Source organism: Mobula birostris, chromosome 5, assembly GCF_030028105.1.
Source record: "Mobula birostris isolate sMobBir1 chromosome 5, sMobBir1.hap1, whole genome shotgun sequence".
NCBI classification, from domain to species: domain Eukaryota; kingdom Metazoa; phylum Chordata; class Chondrichthyes; order Myliobatiformes; family Myliobatidae; genus Mobula; species Mobula birostris.
The window spans coordinates 32,308,163-32,327,148 of record NC_092374.1 but is presented as its reverse complement, the minus strand read 5'-3'; the positions used below and the strand labels follow the sequence as shown (position 1 = coordinate 32,327,148).

General features: G+C 41.2%; 1 long non-coding RNA gene across 1 annotated transcript in view; it reads right to left on the bottom strand.

The window, feature by feature from the left end:
- Nucleotides 1-18,319, bottom strand: part of LOC140197217 (uncharacterized) — a 50,389-nt gene extending 32,070 nt beyond the window's left edge. The window contains exons 1-3 of the long non-coding RNA XR_011885883.1: nucleotides 18,165-18,319; nucleotides 13,120-13,234; nucleotides 9,462-9,595 (exon numbers count right to left, since the gene is read on the bottom strand). This is a non-coding gene — a long non-coding RNA (uncharacterized lncRNA). The remainder of the gene's footprint in view (nucleotides 1-9,461; nucleotides 9,596-13,119; nucleotides 13,235-18,164) is intronic.
- Nucleotides 18,320-18,986: the final 667 nt, after the last annotated feature.

Sequence of the window (18,986 nt, the reverse complement as noted above, 5' to 3'; positions counted from 1 at the left end):
TTGAAAAATTATGAAAAGGATCACAACTGTGACATATCCTTTGGCCTTGGGACATCCACCACTGCTTGAACTTTCTCAGCGCATTTATGTAATCCTTGTGCCTTAATGGTGTGACCACAGTAAGTGATGCTTAGTTTAAAGAATTTTGTAATATTTTTAATACTGACTTGAGATTTTAGAGATGTTTTTTGTTATCTTCACCAGGTAACACTGAATGCCTGGGTAGCCTTGCAACACTTGGTCGAGAGCTTTCTGCCAGAGTACAGGTACAAATGATACTCCAAATAATAAGTCTATTATAGCAATAAAGCCCTTTGTGAGTGTTTATGGTGAGAAACACTTTGGACTCTTCTTCCATCTCCATCTGTAGATAGGCCTCAGTTAAGTCCACTTTGCTGAAGTGTTTCCCTCTGGAAAGGTTTGAAAAGCTATCCTCTACCCTCAGCAGAGGGTACTGATCTACTTTCAGTACTGGGCTTATGGCGACCTTAAAATCACCACAAATCTGAACAGACCCATCCTTGTTGACTACTGGGACCACTGGCATGTCTTATGGGCTCCTCTCAACCTTGGAAAGAATTCCTTCAGTCTCCACACAATCTAGCTCTCTGGCTACTTTATCATGGATGGTATAAGGAACTGGACAGGCTTTGTAAAACTTGGGAATGGGACTTTCATTTAACACTATTTTACCCTTGATATGTTTGAGATTTCCAATGCCATCCTTGATCATGCCCGTGGCATCATCCAGTACCTTTCTTAGTTCACTTTCAGTTGACTCTATTGCAGGGGATGGCGGATGGATCTCCAATCAAGTTGTAGTTGTCTCAGCCACTCACAACCCTACAATATAAATCCTATGGAAAAAAAATCCTGAGCTGGATTCCCTAAGGCAGTCCTATATTGAATTCACTGCTGACTGACAACTGCTTTGACGCCACTGCTGCCAAACTGTATCGCTCTCTGCCATTCCTTTGGATTCATCAGCTGCGTGGAGAGGGTGCCTGCTGCGTGGACAACAGCTTGTACTCCATATTCTCCTGCACTGGCCTGCGTATCGACTGAATGCAGATCGCTAGAACGCAACATCCATGGTCGACCCCAACCATACAGAGGACTTCTAACAAGGAAGACATTGAAGCAAATGGAATAGCTGCAGCTATGACATGCAGAAGAATTTGACACTGCACTGCCTGTGGGGAAAGCTCAGTTGGAAAGTCACAGGCATTGTGCCCAACAATTCTTGTCCATTAATTCATAGGAAACAAGTTTGCAAACAAGTGTTCACAGCTGCAGCAGAATTGGTGGAATGACCTTAGGATGTTGTTTGCTAATGAGAGAAGGGATTTATGGATGCGGTGAGAAATTAGTGAGGGAAAGCAATAAAGCTTTATGGCCCACAAAGCTCACAGATTTTAAGAATGTTCCTGGGAAAAGCAGTTAGCTTTACATTAAGCAGAACACAATTGATTACAGACAGTTAAACCATATTGATCTCAGGTTAGATAGATATGTGCAGAAAGATCTGTCCAAAAGGGCTCAATCTGTTGGAATCTGTAACCTTCCCCAATGTCCATTAAAATTCTGATAACTTTATATTCATAGTGAATTTGTAAATATCGAAGGTAATCAGATGCCGGATTTATTTGGAATTGGACATGTACACACGACAGGAGTGCTGCTTGATAGGAGCAATGGAGGTCAGATATACGCATTTCCTGCTTTTCCAGCTGTCAAAATTAATAACAGGAAATTTGGGAGGGTGGCAAATCTAACAAGCTAACCTCTACCGGTGAATATAACTGACTAATGAGCTGCTCTTCAAGGGCAGTACAAATGAAACTTCTCCAACTTTGCTATTTTAAAGAGTGTTCAGGAAAAAAAAAGATTATGGAAAGAGCTTTAAGAAGGAGAATTATAAAAGGTAAAAATTATTAAGCATTTTTCTTGTTTTCAGCAGGCAAAACAGGCAACTGACAATAAATGAGCTTGTTCTAATACACTTTGGGTCACCCTCTGTCTTAGGGATGGGCTGCGTTCACATTCCTGGTTTGGCTCTAGAATCAGAAATTAGGGAATTGGTTTTCATTAAGGGAATGAGTTAATTCCTTGGCCGGGAGTTCACAGGATGCACCAGGAAAGCTCAAAATGCAAAACCAGCCCAGGACAGATAATTCAGGAGTATAACAAACCAAGATGGACGGGTACTGCAAACTGAAAGAGATGTCATATACCTCGGGTCCTGGGCATTAAATGTCAAAGGGGAGAAAAACAAGGATCAACCTACCAAACCCCAAGGGATGAGAATTGTGGAATGTTTTTCACAGTCAGAGGAGAAGCAAGGGTAGGCATTCAAGAGGAGACTGAACAAGACTGACACTGTCTACAATGATAGCTGCCAAACCCCTGCTCGTCCTCCAGAAGGTTTTTTATTGAGAAAGAAAAATTATTAACTTATCTCTCACAGGCAGCTGCCGAAGAGTTCCAATAAATTATTGACAAATTTTCAAGAGGCAATTAGGGCTCTAATTTATATATTTAAAGGTGGCCGGCTGCGATATATAAAATGTGCTCCCCTCAGATTCAGCAGTAGGATTAATCCCAGCCAGACTGGATGTAGTATGTAACAGCTAAATTGGTATAGCTGTTACATACAGTACTGTAATGATAATGCAAGCTATAATCTGTCACCTAGATATTCCAACTTTTGAGGAATTTCATCTGATTAATTTGCCATGGGCATCTTTTGTTAGCTTATCTCTCTGGAAATAACCTCCAGGGGTGATAAAAGATACTTTCTCTAATTTGGGCAAAAAAATGTTCTTAATGATGATAAAAGATCTTTGTACTGTAGCTTTGATGTAGGTTTCTAATAAGTGTGAATCTTACGAGCTAATTTTATAAGTAGCTTTTGATTGATGGAATGCATAAAATATTGAGCAGAAATGGTGAAGTTATGTAAAACCAATAGGCCTTGTCGTTAAGTCCTGAATGACCTTTTCTGAAGTTTGTATAATCACACTATTATTTTTACAATATAATTACTCACACACAGTGACAGCAGCCAACACACCAAATGCTGTGAGCTTCCTACTTTGCAGATTAAATGAGCTCCACTCAGTGCACCGAGTGCAAGCGCACACAATGCGATCTTGATAAGGGCTTAACTACAATAAAAAGCACATTATGTGCACTGCCCAGCACCTCTTGGCTGAAAGGAAAAGTACAACGTGTCACGTACTACTTCATGCCTGATAACTTTTCACGTTGTAAATTTTATGTGAAGTAAAGAGGAAACTAAGATTGCAAATACTGCAATTGTGTAACTACATGCTGATATGCATTGTAAAGGTCTTCTGTCTAAAATCAGATCTCAGACAGTCAACCATTGATATATTTATGGAGAGTTTCAGCTCCTTCATGTTAAGGTAATGGAAAAGATGGTTAAGGAGATACTAGATGTTTTTTTGAAGTGGCAAGTTTTGTCATCCAATATTAGATATGTAGATGGAAAGGAGAAAACTGGGGAAAACTGGGAGACTGGGATCAATTGTCTAGTTCTAAGATGAAAGGCTAAATAAATTTCTCTCATGCTGAATTTTTCAGCGGTACTGTAACAAGGAGACAAAATACAAAGCATTAATAAAATAGTCATGTAGGGACATAAAAGCATATTGTCCCTTGTGCAACAGAGAGAACAGTATAGGGGTAGATTTTGACTCTGATAGAATACAAAACGTAGTCATGAATAATCACTCTACTTTATGCCACAATTTAATTAGAGAAGAATAAAATGGACTATCAATTTGCTGTCACCTGCAATATACCATTACATGGTTAAAACCTTAACCACTATCTGCAAAATCTGAACTAAAAGAAGCCAGAGATAACAATACAGAAGTAGCAGAAAGTCTATGAGACCTCGACATAAAAAAAAGCACACCAAAGAATTAAAATGGTTGGGAGAGGGAGGGAGAGAGACAGTGGTTGAGGGAGAAAGAAAGAGAGTGCTGAGAGCAAGAGAATGGTTGAGAGAGAGTGAGACGATAGAGAGAGAAAATTTCAAGAAGAACTTTGCCTCTGAGAAAAATTTACGATCAATAAATTCACAAACAAAAAAAAAATCCACAAACATAACTTCAGTTTTTCCCTTGGCTCTTTGACTTCATTTTTCTCTAGTAAGGTCAAATCAGATTCCCAAAAGCAGATGGAATATTACCTGTAAAACTGAGCCATCACCATTCTCTAGCAAAGCCACACATTTCTATTACATAATTTCTTATCTTTCTTTTTAGCTGTCAGTGGAAAGGAAGACATGTTTGAAATCTATTGCTAATCTGACATAAATACTCTATTCAGTTTAGCTACAGTGAAGTATTAACTGCCTGGTTTTGCAATCTCCCTTCCTCTTTGAGCAAGTACTTGCTTTCCACTGATACCACTGGAAACAAGAACTGAGCTTATAGTTTACTTCTGGTGATCCACAATTTAACCTACATTCGTTAGGTTCAGTGTGTTTCAGCCTAACTTCAGCTGTCTTTATTTTTGCCATCTATTTGGCAATGCCGTCCTATCTTGATTCTATAACTGTGCTGCTTAAAAAGTAGAATCTTCACCCTTATTGCTTGGCTGCAGTCATAAACAGCCAGCATCTAATGTTTCGCCGTAGTAACAGGCAAATTTGCATTGCACCTTTAGAATTGTTAAGTGATGGATTTTCGAAGTTATTTCTCTCAACAAGAAAGGAAGTCTTACATTTATATAGTGCCTTTCAGGCATTTGAAAGCATAGTGGCTTTGATGACAGTCAGGGCTTTAACTACAGACGCTATAATGGCTGCCAAAATTATGCACGGAAAGTTCTCACAAACATGAGTGTGGTAATAATTTTATAATCTACATCGGGTAATCTATTGAAGGACTATGGGGATAATCTTCATCCTTTCCAAAGTAGTCCACAGTAATTGTTGTATCCATCTATAGGATAGATGGGACCTTTGTTTACTACCTCATTTAAAAAAGCAAACATTTCATCATGCAGCATATACTAAGCCCAGCACCACAAGTATTGTTATCTGAAGGATATTTTTGTGAGAAACTTCTGGAGTGACTGCTTTAACCAGAACCTTCTAACTCAGTGAATAATCATCCAGCCTCCAGACAGTCAAATTCACTTCAAAGAAATGCTCATAAGATAAAAATATCTCTTTAGCATTTAACATTACATAAAGGCCAGTAAACCCAAATTATTTTGACTGGTACATTTGTGTGCTGTTAACGTGGCAGGGGATTGAGCTAGAAATAGGACTTGTTATGGGGGGGGGGGGTAGACTTTTCTATGCTGCTTCAACATTTGCAGAATGGAGGCCTATACAAACTTTGTTTAACCTGTACAGCTGTTCGTGACTCAGAGGTGTTCAACTGTGTTACATTAGTGTTGTTAATAGACTCCATGTTAAATTAGCTGTGCAGTCGTTCAAATATTTATAAGAGTTCTTAGCATTCCACTACTGCACTGCAATATTTATTGCAGTTTGGGTTGGTATTAGGTATGCCCAGCTCAACCTCAGGAGTACTCACTCCAATTGAAGTGTCATTAAGCTAACCCTGGTGAGAACTATGTGAAATAACTACTCATAAAAATTCACATAACTAACCAATTAACCACATGGAGAGCTACTTTGAGAAGCTTTGAACTTTTGTCCTTATTCGGTCTTTATGATGACGACATTGAGATGGATTCCGTATCTGATCGAGCAGCTCAGCGTACAACAGCTAGATGTCCATAGTCTTCTCACATTTTTGCTGAAGAAACTATGGCTTTCATTGTCTGATATTTGTAATTTTTCTGGAGGATTACATCCAGTGAATTAGCCAAAGCTTGCAAGTTGTGTTAATCACATGTATCAGGCTGGCATCACTGGTGTTCAAATCACAAGGTAATCTTCATCTCTACCTTCCTTATGTTGCTTCTGTGCTTTAGCTGCTCATGAGCAGATCCAAGACAGCCACACCAATGTCAGCAGCTCTGTTTATACTATGCCAGAGCACAAAAAGAGTTTACTTGGCTCAGTCATTCCATACTGCTAGTTATGGCCCCTTTAACTCTTCTCTCATTTCTCCTCAGCCAAATCCATCTGCAGTGGCCTTTCATCCCCTTTCTCCCTCATGTATATATCTACCTTCCCCATAAGTAAAAAAATAACTTGGTGGAAGGGGTCAGAGGGAGTAGAGGGATGTTTACCAGATTAGAGGCTTATGACCAGTTGTATCTCTCTAATTTTGAATCCAACACCTCTACCAATAAACCCAAGAACTCAGTATACTCTCATACTGGCATTATTAACCTGCATTGTTGCTTTTAGTGGTTTCTGCATTTATAGTCTTTGATCACTTGACTCCTTTGCCTTACTTAGCTTATTAGTTTTGAAGAACAATATGATCACCTTGCTTTACTTTTGAAAATGTAACACCTCTTCCTATTCTGAGCTGAAGCTGACTTGGTAAGTACTCGAACTCTGGTCAAGTTTATTGCTGTGCTGCAATTTGTTGTAGTCCTTGTTGGTACAGATTGCTCCTCAATTTCATGTCATCTGGAAATAGGAAGTGTCTTTATAGCTGCAACGTCCACAGCATTACCAGCAATGCTTGCTCCACATCCATTCCTTACAGAGACTGGCTTTCCATAAAGTTAGAACAGGGGTCCCCAGCCTGCGGTCCGTGGACACCTTGCCTAATGGTATTCATCCATTTCAAACAGAAGGTTGGGAACCCCAGAGTTAGAGGAACAGAGCACCGAAATGGGGCTGTTGGTCCAACTCATCCACGCCAACCAATGTGCCAACCTAAGATGGTTCCATTAGCATTCACCATTCCAAATAACATCATATTACATCTATCAGTCATCTTTCTTCTGATTCTGAACTATGTGGAAATTTATGAAAGAACACTTGGAATTATAGATAAATTACATCTACCACTTTATCTACTCTCCTTGGTATCTCTTTAAAAACATCCAGCTTTGAGGAGGTCTTCAAAAGGCAGTGCCTCAAAATGGTGTCATCCATCATTAAGGACCCCTATCGCCAGAACATGCCCTCTTCTCATTGCTACATCAGGAGGAGGCACAGGAGCCTGAAGACACACACACAATGTTTTATAAACAGTTTCTTTCCCTCTGCCACCAGATTTCTATATGGACAATGAACCAAACCATGAAGACTATCTCACTATTTTTTTGGGTCTCTGTTTTAATCTAAATTTTAGTCTGTATACTTATTGTAATTTATAGATCTTTCATGTATTTCACTGTACTGCGGTAGCAAAACAACAAATTTTATCACATACGCCAGTCATATTGAACCTGATTCTGATTCTGATTCCGACATTCAGATTTTTCTTTTTGTAACTATGCACTATTGTTCAGTACTCTGCAAAAAGCAAGGAGATAATGCTGAGCCTTTATAAGACACTAGTCAGGCCACACTTAGAGTATTGTCAACAGTTTTGGGCCCCATATCTCAGAAGGGATGAGTTGTCATTAGACAGAGTCCAGAGGAGGTTCACGAGGATGATTCCGGGAATGAAGGGGTTAATATGAGGAGTGTTTGGCAGCTTTTACGTATACCGGGTTTGCCTGAAAATACAGAAATCGGTGAGCCACTTAAGTTTTTTTCGAACATGTTATATTCACTTTTTGGTGACATTCTCGAAGCTTGTCCAATATTGGACAGAGCCCACTGAATTCGACGTTTTAAACCATCAGTCGAAATTAAATCACCAGCCGAAATTAGACCACGTCCTGTAATTCTCTGTTTGCATTATTTTTCAACCAAAGAAACTATTCTTCGGCATGCAAGGAAAAGGGATAAGTTAATCTCTAATGAATTTTTTTTAGCCAGAGAGTAGTAAATCTGCAGAATGCTCTGCCATAGACTGGGGTGAAGGCAACGTCCATGCATACATTTAAGGCAGAGGTTGATCAGTCAGGGCATCAAAGGATATGGTGAGAAGGCAGGTGTATGGGATTGAGTGGGATCCAGGATCAGCCATGATGGAATGGCGGAGCAGACTCGATGGGCTGAATGGCCTAATTCTGCTCCAATGTCTTATGGTCTTATGTCCTAAAAGTCTTAGGCACATATACAGTATATTGCTAGGATGCCTGAGATTTTTGCACAGTACTGTAATTGTCATTGTGGAGTGGAGAATGAGGTTGTAAATCTGGAGGGAGCAAAGGATGTTGGAATTGGTGAGGGTGGGGCGTCACAGGAGGGTTGTGGAACAGCAGGCAGAGAAGGAGTGCCAGGGTCAGGGAGTGACGCGGGTGTAGACACACCCAGCCCTGAGACTCCAGGCAAGGTCATTTGATTCCAATCAATTGGTTTATTGATCATCACAGAATGTCTCTCTGGTGCTTTCTGCTCCCTCCCCTCACCCTCCCCCTTCTCACTCTCAGTCTACAATAGAGGCCCATATCAGAATCAGATTTATCAGCACTCACATGACCTGAGATTTGTTTTTTTATGTGGCAGCAGTATAACACTGTACGATAAAAATAATTACTACAGTACTGTGCAACAGTCTTAGGCACCCCAGCTATATATATGTGCCTAAGACTTTAGTACAGTGCCTTATATCTCGTCAATAAAAGTGAAAATCATGGCCTATGTTAATTTTTGCAGTACATCAAAAATCACCGAAAAAAATAAGGAGGTCTTTAGTAGCCTATATTGTTTTTAAATATATGTCATACAATTGTTGAAGGAAATTCATGGTCCAATAGTTCACGTCATTTAATCTCAGAGTTGTAGAATTATATAACACAGAAAAAGGTCGTTTGGCCCACTTTTCACCATTCATTTCTTTAAAGTTAATGTACAGCTTCAAGCAAAAGTCAAGATTTTATATATTTTATTGTATATTAATTTACCTTTAATAAAAATCCTGAATTTGGTGCAACTTAAACGGCATCCCAGCTGGTATAAAATCAATAAACTCTTTACAGAGTTACGCTGTATGTGGCAAGATAATATTGAAAAATGACTTGGGCCGTGCTTTATTTGTACTGAACATAATTTCAACCGCTTCAAAGAGCATCGTGCTTCCTAATGGCATTCTTCTCATTTGTTACCAAGTAGTCAGTTCATTTATACTTTACATTACACAATAAGGTGATTATTACTTAGCATGTAGTAAACTGAAAGTTATATGCTAGTGAAGACCCACTGTTGATCCCTATAGACAAGCTCTTAAAGTCTTAACCCTTTCTTGCTGCTTACAATCACACCTGCTTAAGATGTTGCCCAACAGCTGGTTTTTAGAACAGAAATCAATTCAGTCTGTTTTAATTCATGTCATTTATTAATTTATTATCCTTAAATTTCAAAATATCAAGAGGACCTCTTCCACTCACTTATGTCTGGTTGCTCATGCAATGCTACATTGTATCTTTTTATTTACCTGTACACGTGCTGTGAATGCCTTTCGAGATGGTCGCATTTCTTGTTCCAGAGACAAAGAGGCAGCTAAGAGTGAATAACTTTGGTGGGTGATGTGTGTCGACTAGACTCAGTAGGGATGGTATATCTTCTTCCCTTGTTGGACATTAACGAAAAATAAATCTATGCATAAATTCATTAGTTTCACAACCTCCAAAGTTCAAAGTAAGTTTATTATCAATGTATTGCTATGTCAACCTGATATTGATTTTCTTGCAGGCATTTGCAGCAGAACAGAGAAATACAATAGAATCTATGAAAAACTACACACAAAGACTGACAAACATCTGATGTGCCAAAGAAGACAAATTGTGCAAATACAAAGAAAACAAATAATGACAAACACAGCAAGTCTGCAGATGTTGGAAATCAAAAGCAACACACAGAAAATATTGGAGGAACTCAGCAGGTCAGGCAGCATCTATGGAAATGCATAAACAGTTGACGTTTCAGGTCTAGATCTTTCTTCAGAACTGGAAAGGAAGGGGGAAGACTCCTGAATTAAAAAGATTAGGGGAGGGGAAGGTGGACTAGATGAAGCCAGGTGGGTGGGAAAGGTAAAGGACTGGAGAGGAAAGAACCTGATAGGAGAGGAGAGTGGCCAATAGGGAAAAGGGAAGGGAGGAGGTGTACCGGGGAAGGGATAGGGAGGTGAGTGGGGAATAGAAGAGGGGAGGGGGAGGGAATTTGTTTTTACCAGAAGGAGAAATCGAAAGGTTGGAGGCTACCCAGGTGGAATATAAGGCATTTCTCCTCCACCCTGAGGGTGGTTTCATCATGGCCCAAGAGAAGGCCATAGACCAACATGTCAGAGCCGGAACAGGAATTGGAATTAAAATTTTTGGCTCCTGGGAAGTTCTGCTTTTGATGGATGGAGTGCAGGTGCTCGACAAAGCAGTCCCCCAATTTACGACGGGTCTCTCTAGTGCAGAGGAGACATAGGCAATCCCAGCCGATTCACAGGTGTAGTGTTGCCTCACCTGCTAGGACTGTTTGCCCCCTGAATGGAGGTGAGGAAGGAAGTGAATGGGCAGGTGTAGCACTTTGGTTGCTTTCAGAATAAATAGCATGAGGGAGATTAGTTGGGGTGGGGGAAGAATAGAAAAGGAAATCGTGGAGGGAGCGATCCCTGTGGAAAGTGGAGTGGGGGGAGATAAAGATATGTCTGGTGGTTGGATCCCTTCGGAGATGGCAGAAGTTGCAGTGAATTACGTGTTGGATGCGGAGGCTCGTCGCCTGGTAGGTAAAGATGAGAGGAGTTCTATTACTGTAAAGGCAGTGGGAAGATGGTGTGAGCGTGGATGTTTGGGAAATGGAGGAGATGCAGGTGAGGGCAACATCAATAGCGGAGGAAGGGAAACCCCATGCTTTGAAGAAGAGGACATCTTTAATGCCCCGGAAAGGAAAGCCACATACCGGGAACAGATGCGGTGGAGAAAAGGGAATTGAGAAAAGGGAATAGCATTATTACGGGAGACAGGTTGGTCAGAAGTATAGAGGCCAAGATAGCCGTGGGAATCAGTAGGTTTATCAATTTAAAGGAATTTAATGGCAGGGTGGAAATTAGAGGCGAAGTTGATGAAATTGACAAGCTCAGCATGGGTGCATGAAGCAGCACCAGAGCAGTTGCCAATGTAGCAGAGGAAGATTTGGTGAGCATTACTGGCTAAGGCTTGGAACATGGACTGTTCTACGTAGCCAACAAAAAGCAGGTATAGCCGGGGTCCATTCGAGTGCTCATGGCTACCCCTCAAGTCTGGAGAAGGAGGGAGGAGCCGAAGGAAAATTTGTTGAGGGTGAGAACCAGTTCTGCCAGTGAGAGGAGGGTGGTGGTGGAGGGGAACTGGTTAGTTGTTTTATTGAGAAAGAAGCAGAGAGTTTTAAGGCCTTCTTGATGGTGGATAGAAGTGTATAGGGACTGGACATCCATGGTGAAAATGAGGTGGTCAGGGCCAGGGAATAGAAAATTAGTGAGGAGACTGAGAGCATGTGAAGTGTCGTGGATGTAGGTGGGAAGAGGCTTAACCAAGGAGGATAGAACAGAGTAACGGAGTCGAGGAATGAGGACATGAGCTCAGTGGGGCAGGAGCAGTCAGAGACAATGAGCAAACCGGACAGTCAGGTTTGTGGATCTTGGGTAGGAGATGGAAACAGCCAGAGCAGGGCAAAGAAACTATGAGTCTGGACGGGAGTTCTCCAGGGTTAACAAGGTCAGTGATGGTGTCAGAGGCAGTGGGCTGATGGTCTGGACTGGGGTCCTCTTCAAGGGGTAAGTATGAGCAGGTGCCTGAGAGCTGCTGTCTGGCCTCAGCAAGGTAAATAAATGATACTGAGAACATGAGCTTTAGAAAGGTCGTGAAACCATGTCAGTGTTGAGGTGCGAGACTCAGAAACTTGATTTTTAAAGGATAATAACTGCCCTGAACCTGCTGACAGTTGGCATTTTAATCTTCCCAATCACCTCATATCTTCAGAACCAACAACTGACACTCTCCTGCTGAAACACCTTTGACCTTTAAGTCTGCAATTCCCCTCAAGGCCTGCCCTGCGCAGAGACCGAGAAATGAACCTTTTTCTTACCTCCCTCGGCCCCACACCACCATGACACCTGCCTACCTGACCTGAAATGCTCACCCTCCTTGCTTTCGATCACACATCCTGCATAGCCAGGTGAAAGGAGATAAGGACTTTGTGTGTGTGAAGCCTGCAAGGCTTGTTACTGTATCCTGTACACAGTACCTTGGGCCACATGCATAGTATAATTTTGCAGCTATAGACGCTTACCAAAGATAAAACATGATTAGGCTCCCTGTGCACATCTAACCCAATTCATGCCCAGACCTTAGGTTTGTATCTTATCACAACAGAAAGACAATCGACTGCTTCTCACTTCCGTTCACCAGAGGGGTCAGACAATCAGAGTGGCAAGGATTTTCATCACATTTCAGTTTTTTCCTCTTTGTTCCAATCTGCCTTTTACCAATCTTGCCTGTGATTGCACTGTTTGCTAGCAGTTTGTCTCCTATGCCATCCATGCACAAGGCTCTGTTTTGGGCCTGCATTCTGACGTGACTTGATGCTCTCAGTATTTACATACCATCCTCTATGCAATGATGAGGATAACCGCGATTCTAAAACTCAGCGGTGAATGCACCTTTAATAAACCAATTAAAACATAAAACTATTGAAATGACGCCTGGTTTTTGCACACCTCCATTTTATGTGGTAAGGTCAGAGAACCTGTTCTGGGCCCGTTAGGTTTTGGCAGGGTGCACGTTGGTTCAAACTCCCCATTGCTACCTCTCTCCATGTCATCACACTTCTGGTCCTTTCAGCAACACTTACTGTCAGTACCTTTTCACATAACTGTAACTGCTCTACCATTTTTCTGCAGCAGGAAGCAGCGATTAGAAGCTGTGCAATATGTTCACATTTTTTACTGTGCATGTGGTCGTCAGTGTTCCTTTAAATAAATGAATATATAACAGTGGGAATTAGCCTGATGCTTAAATGGAATATTGTTACCGGCAACAAAGAAGAGTTAGTTGAAGAAATGGTAAAAAAAAATCTGTTTTGAACATTAAAGTACAGGAAACTGTGAGCACCCTTAAAATACTTACCATAATAAATGATAAAATGTAGATAAATCTTTCTTGTAAATCTAGCCGATACTAGTTGATGATTCGCAGAATTCACGGGCACCAAATATTTCTGTTTCAATTTTACCAACAATGCCTACAAAGTGAATAAGGATTATCGAGATATTATTTGCAAGATAAATTTACTGTCTTACCAACGACTTGAATGCAATGTAAAACATGTATTTTAGTATTGCATTTTGGTATTCTTCAGCAGTTGTGTGGAACTGAAACAGAACAGTGACTGGTAAACACATTTTTAAATTGAATTGAAAAATGAACATTGTGACTACCTGAATGTGAACCGAGGGGAAATTTGTCTGAGTTCTACCCAAGGTTGGTAACAACCACAAACAAACAGAAATGTGAGATACTGGATAAAGATCGTCCACGGTCCTCTCCTATCAAATTCCTTCTTCTTCAGCCTTTTGCCTCTTCCACCTATCACCTCCCACCTTCTTACTTCATCCCTCCCTCCCTCCCCCACCCAACCATATTCCCCTTCACTTGGTTTCACATATCACCTACCAGTTTGCATTCCTTCCCCTCCTCCCACCATCTCATTCGGACTTCTTTCCCCTTCCTCTTCAGATGAAGGTTCTTGGCCTGAAACGTCAACTCTTTATTCCTTTCCATAGATCCTGCCTGACCTGCTGAGTTCCTCCAGCATTTTTTGTGTGTTACACTGGATAAGGATCATCAGAGTCAAATTATCTATCCTTAGCTTAAAAATAGGGTCAAAATCAATTTCTGATGTAATCCTTTTTCATGCTTTTTAGCACATAGATTTCCTCCTTTTCACCGATAACTGGTTTGATCCTCTGTGGGCAGGTAGCAACAAATGCCAAACACAAACCTCTATTAAAAAGAAAATATATTACTCCGAAGGTGTAAGAGTGAATGTATACGAAATTCTCCATTCTCTTTCCTCCAGCACTAATACACAACTAAAATTAACACTGAATTAAGCTTTAGAGATGAAGGTGTAATTGGAATATAACTCACAAATGTGGCGTGCACTGACATTGAATCTTTGACATTCGGTTTGACAAGGTTGCCCCGCCAAGTTCAGAAGCAAAAATAGGAGCAGACAGAATTGGCGATACTTCTGCGATGGGAGCTGATGGCTGAGTAGGAAGATGAGGCAGAGAGAAGGGATAAAAGGAATCATTTCAAATCTGATAAATGAAGCATCTCACGAATCTCAGAATCAGAACTGGGTTTAGTATCATTGGCATATGTCGTGGAATTTGTTAACTTTGTGGCAGCAGTACGATGCAATACATGATAAATAAAGGAAAAAAGATGAATTACAGTAAGTATATATATGTATATCAAATAGTTAAAAACAACAATCAGTGCAAGAACAGAAATAAAGAGTAGTGTGGTAGTGTTCATTCAGGAATCGGATGGCAGAGGGGAAGAAGCTGTTCCTGAATTGCTGAGTGTGTGCCTTCAGGCTTCTGTACCTCCTACCTGATGGTAACAGTGAGAAAAGGGCATGCCCTGGGTAATGGGGAGTCTTAATGATGGATGCCATCTTCCTGAGGCACTGCTCCTTGAAAATATTTTGGATACTACAGACCATGATGGAGCTGACTAATTTTACAACAATCAGAAGACTATAAGATATAGGAGCCATTTGACCCATCGTGTCTGCTCCACCATTCAATCCTGACTGATCCTTTCTTTTTCCCCTCCTCAGCCCCACTCCCCAGCCTTCTCCCTGTAACTTTTGATGCTGTTTCCAATCAAGAACCTATCAATCTCCACCTTAAATACACCCAAAGACCCGGCCTCCACAGCTGCCTGTGATAACAAAATCCACAAATTCACCACACTCTGGCTAAAGAAATTTCTCTGCATCTCTGCTTTAAAGAGACAACCCTCTATACTGAGGTTGTGCCCTCTTGTCCTAGCCTACCCCACCATGGGAAGCATCCTTTCCACATCTACTCTGTCTAGGCCTTTTAACATTTGAAAGGTTTCAATGGGATTCTCCCCTCATCCTTCTAAATTCCAGTAAGTACAGGCCCAGAGCCACTAACCATTCCTCATATGATAACCTTTTCATTCCCGGAAGCATCCTTGTGAACCTCCTCTGACCCCTCTCCAATGCTAGTACATCTATTCTTAGATAAGTAGCCCAAAATTGTTCACAATACTTAAGGTGTCTCAGCAGTGCCTTATAAATCCTCAGCACCAGATCTCTGCTCTTATATTCTAGACCCTTGAAATGAATCCTAACATTACATTTGGTTTCCTCACCACCAACTCAACCTGCAAGTTAACCTTTAGGGTGTACTGCACAAGGACTCCCAAGTCCCTTTGCATCTCAGATTTTTGGATTTTCTCCGCATTTAGAAAATAGTCTCTGCGTTTATTTCTTCTAGCAAAGCGCATGACCATGCACTTTCCAACTCACAAGGATTCAACATCTTCTGATCTTATGTCACATCTTTCTGATGATTTGATGCCATTCTTTACAATCTGTACAGGATCCTCAGATCTTAACATGATATCATACCCAGGTATTGCATGAGGGTGACATGGCTGCGATTAGTGCATTGTTTCAAAACATTAGTGATCCCGATCGGAGTTCAATTCCCACTGCTGCCTGTAAGGAGCGTTCTCCCCGTGACCGCGTGGTTTCCTCCAGATGATCTGGTTTCCTCTGCCATTCCAAAGGTGTACGGTCAGGGTTAGTGAATTGTGGTGCAAGCAACGCATTTCACTGTATGTTTCGATGTTTTAATGTACATGTGACAGACAAAGCTGGTCTCTGTCATTATCATAATTGCACACTTAAACTTGCAGAATGTGGAGAACTTTTTCCCAGAAATAGCAATGGAATACTGGAAATCTCTCCTGCATAAGATTGTGGATGCCAGGTTGAGGGAGATGTTTAGTCAGAGTTTGATAGATATTTGCTGCAGTAGCAAGAGATTTTGAACAGTGGTAGGTAAATGGAATTGAAGCACAGATCAGCAATAGTCTAATTGAATATTAAAATGAGCCGTAAGTGGCTGCGTGCTGAAGCCTTTCTCTTATGTAGATGTGCTTTCTCTTTGGGCTGGCTTGCAATTTCATTTGATAATCTGCCAATTGACTGGAAATATTGTTTTTAAGGCTCCCTCCAGAACAAGAAAGGGAAGTTCTGTCATGTTGATGTATCAACCTTTGCTTTTGAGTTTGTTCCATTGATGGTAGCTCATCCAACTTGGCAAGTAGGTGGTTCGGATGGAGCTCTTTGTTTGGACATCCTACCAAATCACTAATGTCCTTCCTGAAGAAAGTGGCCTTAAAGTTATAAAAATATTATCTAGTAGAATAATTTACAACCAAATCTACCATTGAGCTGGTGACATATGTTTATCAGGAAGGACTAGGCAGTTTTGAGCTCTTTTCTCTGAAGAAAGAGAAAGCTGAGGGGTGATCTAGCAGTCATCAGCAATAGTGATCACAAAATCTTTAAGGGACAGGAGCCCGTTTGTGAGGGTTGGTGATAGAACAATCCCATCAGTCTTACTCCACACTACGGACCATTAAATTATTTCTCTTCGAGTGCTGATTCACTGGCTGTGCTTCCATCACAGCTGAATGAGTTCCAGATCAAAACTGGAGCATGGACAGCCAGGCATACAGACCCAAGTGAAAGTAGCAATCGATGGTGGGGTTGGTCGGGGGTTGTGGCTGAGGAAGTAAAATGAGGCTCTGAGCTGAGGTCATTTGCTTTATAGGCAGTGGTAGGAGTCAGAGAGGGTAGTGGTAGAAGTTTGTTTTTCAGATTAGAGGCCTGTAGCCAGTGGGGTGCTGCAGGGATCAATGCTGGGTCCCCATTTGCCACCTACGTGAATAATTTGGGTGAGAAGGTAACCGGTATTATCCGTAAGTTTGCAGATTGCAATTGGTGGCATAGTAGATAGTGAAGAAGGCTATCATATTCCTTCAGATCTCTCTCCACTTCACTGTTGTCCTTAAGTATTGGGATGATATTTTCTTTCTATATAGTGTTTATAACATATGCAATATCATGTAGGCTTCCATCCTATTCTTGTTGACTTCACAGCGTGTTTCCAATATTAATAGGCTCTTCACAGGGCGCCGAGATCAGTAAGCTCCCCATAAACACAAGAGATTTTGCAGATACTGGAAATCCAGAGCAACACAATAAAATGTTGGAGGAACTCAGAAGGTCAGACAGTATCTATGGAGAGGAATAAACAGTTGATGTTTTGGGCCTAGACCCTTTAACAGGACTGGAAAGGAAAGGGGAAAAAGCCTAAATAAGAAAATGAGAGGAGAGGAAGGAATACAAACTGGCGGGTGATAGGAGAAAACCAGGTGAAGGAGAAGGTAGTTGGGTGGGGGAGGAGGAGGTGAAGTAAGAAGATGGGAGGTGATAGGTGTAAGGTATAAAGGGTTGAAGAAGAAGGAGGAATCTGATTGGAGAGGACAGTGGATCACAGATGAAAGAGAAGGAGGAGAGGCAACAGAGGGAGGTGATGGGCAAGTGAGGAGAAGAGAAGGGGCAAGAAGGGAAAGAGTTTTGGGAATGTTAAAAGAGAGGAGGGAATAGAGGGGAGTAGGCTCTTCCATTGTTTACACCCTAACAGTCTGGACACACTGTGTAACTGAATCTTTAGGACAACAGTAAATGGGCTCTAAACTTGTAGGGTGATGTTCAACATTAGAGACGTATCCACCTGGAGTCTGGCTCTGCTTGATAGTTGTCCTTTTCTGTCGGTACAGGTAGGCATCTTCACTGAAGTAGTGGATGTTAGTGAGGTTTCAGGGAAGGAGGCATTGTGGATAAATTGTACATTCAACAATATAAGGGAGGGAAATTTGGAAGACGGGATTGCACTAATCCTTGACTATAGTAGACATGTCTGGTCAGATACAGAATGGGGTTAAATTACAGAGAAAAAAAACATTAAAAGTCAACAATATAACCAGTTAACAATTCTCTTTAAAGTTAGTAATATGGCAAAGTGGATTCTTATATTACACCAGTGCTGCCTTACCACAGTATTCTCTAGTGGTGCAGTTCTTCAGAAAAAGAGTTCAGCATCGGTGAGCGTGCCTTGTCATCTTTTGCATTTTGCACAATATGTGTTACCCAGAAAATAGCAGCCAATTTTACTGAAGACAAAATAAAGAGCATTTCTTGTAGAAGAGGATTGTTCCACACAGTTGTAACAAGAAGCTCTGATGCTTTCTGAATACAAATGATTCTCTCTCTAGGTAGTGCTTTAAAAAAAACACACACACAGATTTTGTCAAATCTGGCCTAATTTGACACTCAAGAATCGAAGTCAGTGCAGGAGCAAGTACCCACCTCCACCCTACCTATCAATTAAATCCAGATTTTCACAGAACCGGAAAGAGATAACCACATTGCTAGTCAGAATTTGGGCCTAACTGCTATTTTTGTAGGGTGTTGTTGGAGTGGTTGGTTCAGCAAATGATACATCCTGTTTCAAGTGAATGCTTCACTGTAACAGTATGGAGCAAGTGGCTCTGTACATCTGCAATGCTACTCACAGTTCTGAGTACATAACAATATGAATTGTTCCCTCCCCTGGATATAATCCAGCATGAGATGCTACACCAGACAAGCCAGCTGCAAACTTGCATTTCTCACAATATAAATGAGAACAAGAGTAGGTCTCAAACTTCCAAACCACACTGACATCCTGTGAGCTGTGAACTGTTACACCTCTAAGCTGGTGAACTGACACAATTGTGAGCTGTGGTGATGAATCACTAAAAATGGTCTGGGAAGCCAATGTTTAAAGGGTTAATTCTCTTCATCTTCACCACCCCACCCCCCCTCAAGCCACATG